The following is a 6459-nucleotide window of genomic DNA, read 5'->3' on the forward strand; positions in this document are numbered from 1 at the left end:
CAGCAGAGAACCGCTCTCGGTGTCCTTCCTTTTAGCTAAGAATGTAAAACTAAAGCTACAATTGACTCAAGCTCGCCAAAACTGGACGTAGATGTTCGAAAAACGTAGAGTGGTCAGGTGAGTCTCAGTTGAGCCCGCTTGGACCCGGTGACCAACAAGTAAGCGCTTTGAGGGCGACAGTCAAGAGGCTTAGCAACAATGTTGTAAAACTACCTGTCCAGGTAGTATAACGTTGGGCAGGGTTACATTATTTTACATTTTGGATCCCTTCATATTAACTGATTAATGTATAAATGCCACAGCCCAGATGTTCATTTGTGTTGTCCACGTCTGTTCATTTATTATATGCAAAAGACAATTTCATGCAGTAGAATGAGATATTTGAATAACAATTAAAATCCAAAACGTAGAACAAACTCATAGTGTGGCTCTAATGACACTACTGTTGTCTTTCCCTGTCATGCTCTTCCAAGTTCTTTGTGTTAGTCCACTTTCCTACTTTCTCATGTTTCCATCGTTGGGATGGCCATCATCCCTAAAATAGCATAAATAATAATATTTTTAAAGGACAAAAACCTTTTGTTACGTAGTAGATGAAAACATTTTCGAGTAAATATTTGTAGGATGGAGATAGTCAATAGTACTGTTGCCTTGCAGTAAAAAGGTCCCAGGCTTGAATCCCAGCTTGGTGTCTTTTTATTATTATTATTATTATTATTATTATTATTATTGTCTTTATTTAACCAGGTAAAACCTGACTGACATCCAGATCTCATTTTCAAGAAGGACCTGTACAGAGTTTGCATGTTTCCCCTTGTGCATGTAAGCTTTTCTCTGGTACTCTTGAGTTTTCACACGGTCTAAAAAATGTAATGTTAGCTTAATAGTTACTTCCAAACTAAACGCAGGGATTAGTGTGTCCGTGTATGTCTGGCATGCCTCTGTGACGGACAGGCAAGTCTGTCCAGGATGTACCCCCACCTCTTCCCCATTGAGACAGACCTCTAGCTGGAGACATGCACCTGCACGACCCTGCAAGGATAAGCAGGTAAAGACATTGACGGATGAATGAATTTGAAGCGTGTTATCTCTTTTTAGTTGCTAATCCAAGCCTTGGCTGTTTTCCTTTGAAAGGAAATCCACCCCTGATCTTAAAAGAAAAAGAAAAATGTTTCTAAATATGAAGGATGTTTGGAGCTAACCTCTTTTCTGTTAAATGTACAAATATCTATGTCTTCATAAGGCACAGTGGGTGATTCATTCTTGAGGAGTCGAGGGTAAATGGCACGTCAATATTAAACTTTCAAGTGCAGGAGATGAAAAAGAGCCGAGCTGTCTGTAGCAACCCAAATAGCCTTGGGGGAAATTAAGGAATCTGACCCAAATACCCTTGGAGGTAAGTACAAGGCTTTTAACTAACCCTTTTCTCTTGCAAAATCAATTTATCTTGAAGGAGGCACTGAGAATCCTGTGTTTGGAGAGACAAGATATACAGTGTGAGGGAATAAGATTTCTCTTACATTTGATTTAGTTTATGCCTTTTGACAGTATTTAAATGCTTCAAATAATGAAACTTTTTTTTTAATATAAAACATTTGTAATATGAAACAAAGATGAGCTGAGGAAGTGCAACAAAGCAGTTTTTAAATGATGTTTTCATTTATTAAAGGGGAAAGAAAGCTTATTTGTTCCATTGAGGAAAACATAATTTCCCCACTAAACCTAATAACTGTTCAACCTTTGTCTTCAGCAACTGCCCTCAACAGCTGCAATAACTGGCAATGGGATTTTCTTATGTTTTTGTGGATGTTTGACATACTCTCCTTTGGAGAATTAGTTCATCTCCAACACACTGAAAGGTCTGGGAGCATGAACGACCTGCTGAAGATCAGCTGGTTGGAGGCTACCTATCCAGTTCATACCGGTGTGTACCGGTTCATACCTACACCCGATTTAAGTCTTACTTAAATCCAAGTAAGTCTTAAATCCATCTTACTTGGATTTAAGTCTTATGGTCAACGGGACAACACGGCGTGGAGGTGATTGGCCCGTGGCGCCGCTGGGGTGGTGCAGGTTGCTTTAATAGCGACCTTCAGCTCATCTGTATTGTTGCTTTCCGTTCCTCTCATCCGTCATTTCACTGGACTCTGTAGACTCTCTGTGGGGTTGAGGTCAAGGAAGTTTGCCGGCCAATTAAGCAAAGTGATACTGTGGCCATTAAAGCAGATATTCTTTCTTCTGTCAATGTGGGCAGGTGCCAAGTCCTGCTGGGAAAAATGAGATCCGTATCTTAATAAAGCTTGTCAAGAGAGAGAAGCATGAAGCGTTCTAAAATTGCCTTCCCAAAATCATCTGAGTGTGAAGCCGTAACCGTAAGCAACTTAGTTTCTCTCTTCCTGAGTCTGAGAGCATTTGATTTGCAAGAACTGAATTCAAAACGTACTTTCTTCTTTAGTTTCGGCTGATAAAAGGAATTGGACCGCTGAGGAACGGGCTGTCCTCGTTTCTCCTTAGCCAAGGTAAAGAAACTTTGGACGTGTCTGGTCCAGCGGTGGCTTAAACGCGAGGAATGTGACACTTGTAGCCCCTGTCCTTAATAAGTCTGTGTGGTTGCGCTTGAAGCATCGACTCCATCCTCGGTCCCTGCCTTGTGAATCTCCTCCAAACTCTTAATTGGGCTTTTCTTCACAATTCTCTTAAGGCTGTGGTTATCCCTGTTGATTGAGCACCCTTTTATGCCCCCCCTTTCTTTTCCCCTTTCCACTTAATTCTCCAGTATTATGCTTGAATACAGCAGTAAGTGCAGCTAGCTTCTAAGATAATGACCTTTTGAAGCGCGCCCTCCTCATGGAGGGTGTCGATGACCGTCTGCCAGACAACTGTAAAGTCGGCAGTCTTCTCCTTTATGTTGGCCATAAAGTGACCATGATATAATCATTCTCTACTACCACTATTTTTCCCCATCAGTCTTATGTAATTTACAAAATCTCAGAAAAATTAAATTTAGGGCTTTCATTAGCTGTACGGCACAATCAGCAAAATGATCAGAAATATGTGTACAACGGCTCAGGCTTCATTTTTAAATTGAAACAGAAAGACGCATCGACTTTTTGATGATATTCTAATTTACTGACGTGCAACTGGAATATGTGATCAACTCTTGTTTAAGTTTCCGTGCATGTGCAGTGCTCACCAGAGCAGTGCCGACTGGATTTCTTTCTCCTGAGCAGATATTAGGTTCTGCATCGACGCTAATGACTGTACACCTGTCGAAAAGAGACCCAAGCCAATTCTGATTTGTGAGCCACTTTCCTGTGCTTGTTCCTCATCCTTTTTTTTGTCCCACTTCCAGCTAAATTTTTAACCAACCCTTGCATGTTTTTTTTTTTTTTGGGACGACAATGGAGAGAGAGATCTTAGATCAGCTCGGGCCTCTTCATCGCGACCTTCATTTTCTCAAGTTATTTTCTTCCTGGCGGCTTGTTTGCCGTCCTCCGTTCCCGTGCCAGTGAGCAGCTGAGTCGCAGCAAGCGGGGAAATTGCGAGAAATGAGCTGCTGGTGCACTCATTGTTTGATAGCATTTCCATATGGACATCTGGGGCCAATCAAGAAGTCGAAATGAAGCACGGCAAGCTCAGGTGTCTGAAAAGCTTTCACAATAAAGAAAAGTTAGCGGCGCTTGGTGCACAGAAAGTAAATCCCAGCGCTATCGCCCTTCCGTTTGTCGCTCGCGAAAAACCTACAGTAAAACGGTCCTTGACCCAGGGGTCCTAATAAAAGGGGCAACATTTAGAGGTTCTGTTGTGCAATGCTCTCTGATCATTGCCTGATCAAAATTTGACACTTCCCAACTATTTCCTCTTTGCCCTTTAGGCATTTGAATAATGAAGGAACACTCTCTCTTAAATGCACTTTTACTTCCCTTGATGTGATCCTTTCGATATTTCTGTGGGAGACACATCTCCATCTCTCTGCTAGGTGAGCCCATTTGAAGAAGGCAGTGCTTTGGGGGTTTTGCAGCTTGAATAAGTCTTACCAGCTCAGGTCATGTCAGGACCTAAAAACCGAGTCTTGAGCTTTGAATGATGGGAATTTATTTATTTATTTTCAGTTGAGGTTTATTAATTTAAGGCAGAGTCCTTTGGCTAGAGTGAAGCAGATTCCAAGATGAGATGTTTGTAAGTGGCGAATTTGAATCAGACACTGTCTCTCTTAAGGCGTTCAGCATACTGTATTCAATAACTGTGGTTCAATTTTTAATATGCCGGTGTTGACATTTCCACCAGGCGTTATGCTACAAAGCCATGTTCTTAAGTTAAAATAAAACAGGATCTGCGGCAAAAATATTTACGGTAAGAAATTAAAACAGATCAAAAACACAATATGTTTCCAAAACATAGTTGTTGCTATTTTAATGCGATTTAAAATGACCAAACCAATAATACCAAAGATGACTTGCTTTAGCACTGATTGTCAGGCGAAAAGACATAATTTTACCAAGTTTAATACAGTATAATATTGCTGATGGTTCCTGTACTAAAAAAAGAAAAAGAAAAATAAGTCAGCAATTAACCTGTGTTAAAATCTTGTAGCAACACTCTAATACATTTTGTAAACAACTAATCATCTTAGTTACCTTTGCTAAGTTGATGCTGCGAAAATGTTTTGTTTTGTCAAAAGGTCATGATTATTAATTAATAAATCAATGTCAACGACATTAATAACTATGTAGGTTTCTTATGATGCCACACACACACACCAAATAGCCCACAAACACACATACACACACCACAATTAAAGACTTGATCTTCAACCCAGTAATTATGCCCTGCTGTGCAATGCTTTGCATCAGCCAAGCTTTGCATCCTGAAAACACCACTGTTGCTAAGAGACATCGAGCACCCAACATAGACTTTGGCACTGAGGGTCATTAACATCCAGATTCCTCTTCACTTACCCAACTGTTGTTTGCCTCTTCTCCTATTTCATTACAAACATGCTGGGGTAAGAATGCAGTAATCTCACCATAAAGGCCACAGATCAGAGAGACAAAAAATGAGATGGTGGCATCTCGCTTCCCTTTTGTTAAGCAACATAAATCTAGTTAGACATATCCTGCAGCAACATTTGTGTAGAATGTAATGCTAGGCATAAAAAAATAAATACAAAATCTGGTATAAAAAAATCCCTCTAAAGATGAAGTACTTGTTGACATGATGGAGGTTGTATGGCTCACTGGCAGATTAAAATCTTGGCCGTGAAAATCGGATGGCGCCACTGATTTGAAAAGATGTGAAATGACGATAAAATCACTCCCAAATAATGTTGTCATTGCGGGGCTCCCATACAAAAAAAATAAGAGCTACAATTCAGCAGAGTCAGAGGGATACATTTGAAATGCGTAGCAGTTTGTGTGCCAATGCTTCTGATTTTAGGTATTATTTAGACAAACAAGCCTTCAGAGGGAACTCATTTGTTCGGTGGATCTATCTGTGGGCCAGTTGTAGTAAAAGCGAAGCTCATCTGGTATAAGTGATCCCTCCTGTGTGCTGTATGTGAAAACATCTACTCTATAGGAGCTTGTCCCTGCAGATTTACTCTGTGTCAAAGCACTGCATAATTCGAGTGCTCCTCTTTTGCATGCTTTCATGTATGCACTTTAGTCGGTTTGCTATGCCTGGCTGCAGCTTCGTCTGCTATATGAACTCTGGCAGCTGCACCCACCACTGATGGGCTTCTGGGCAACAGAGAGCAACTTAAGAGTAAGCTGAGACACTACAGTCTGACATTACTGGCTCATCACTGCAATCTGAGAGTTTTTCTTCTCTTTTAAACAAGATGAGTTGGTGATAGTAGGAGCATTAGTGGTACCTTACAAAAAATGTTAAAGGATCCACAATTTACTGTGTGTCGTTAAATAAATAGTTCCTCACCTTGCCTGTCCTTCGTCTCCTGGTGGGTCTCGTCTCTTTCTTAGCTTCCTGCTCCACTCACTCTCCTGGCATGTAGGTAAATTTCTCCCTAACCTGCAGATACACAGTTTAAGTGCAGCTTCAACAAAAACAAATTGAGCGGCGGGGAAAAAAAAAAAAAAAAAAAACAGTAGCTCCGGCTCCCAGACATAAACCGGAGCTGGTTGTTCACTTTAAGAACCGAGTCACGTCACTTATACCGACGTGTGGCATTAGTTTTGTGACGGTCAAATAGCGGAATAATAGCCTCTTCTTTTCAGAACACATTTACCTGATGTTTAGTTTAGTTTTATGTTTTGCTGTATGATTTGTGGTCATCTTTGAACAGAATGAGTTTCTTGTTACTCTTTCCCAATGGCCAGATTTGTTTAGTGCACACCTGAACGGTGGGCCTCTACAGCTCTTTGAGAGTTAGCGCGAGTCCCTTGGTTGCTTTGCTGATTAAGCTGAGAGCTGGTTTGTCGTTTTCGCTGGAAAGTTATGTGT

The 6459-nt window shown here is 40.8% G+C and overlaps 1 long non-coding RNA gene across 1 annotated transcript in view; it reads right to left on the minus strand.

Annotated features, from left to right (window-relative positions):
- Nucleotides 1–898: 898 nt before the first annotated feature.
- The window catches only part of LOC106950341 (uncharacterized), an 80095-nt gene continuing 74534 nt past the window's right edge, over nucleotides 899–6459 (minus strand). Inside the window, exons 4-5 of the long non-coding RNA XR_001425599.1 lie at nucleotides 5935–6027; nucleotides 899–1032 (exon numbers count right to left, since the gene is read on the minus strand). This is a non-coding gene — a long non-coding RNA (uncharacterized LOC106950341). The remainder of the gene's footprint in view (nucleotides 1033–5934; nucleotides 6028–6459) is intronic.

The sequence above is a fragment of the Poecilia latipinna genome, unplaced genomic scaffold (assembly GCF_001443285.1).
Source record: "Poecilia latipinna isolate Pla-1442-1.1 unplaced genomic scaffold, P_latipinna-1.0 Scaffold395, whole genome shotgun sequence".
Taxonomy (NCBI): domain Eukaryota; kingdom Metazoa; phylum Chordata; class Actinopteri; order Cyprinodontiformes; family Poeciliidae; genus Poecilia; species Poecilia latipinna.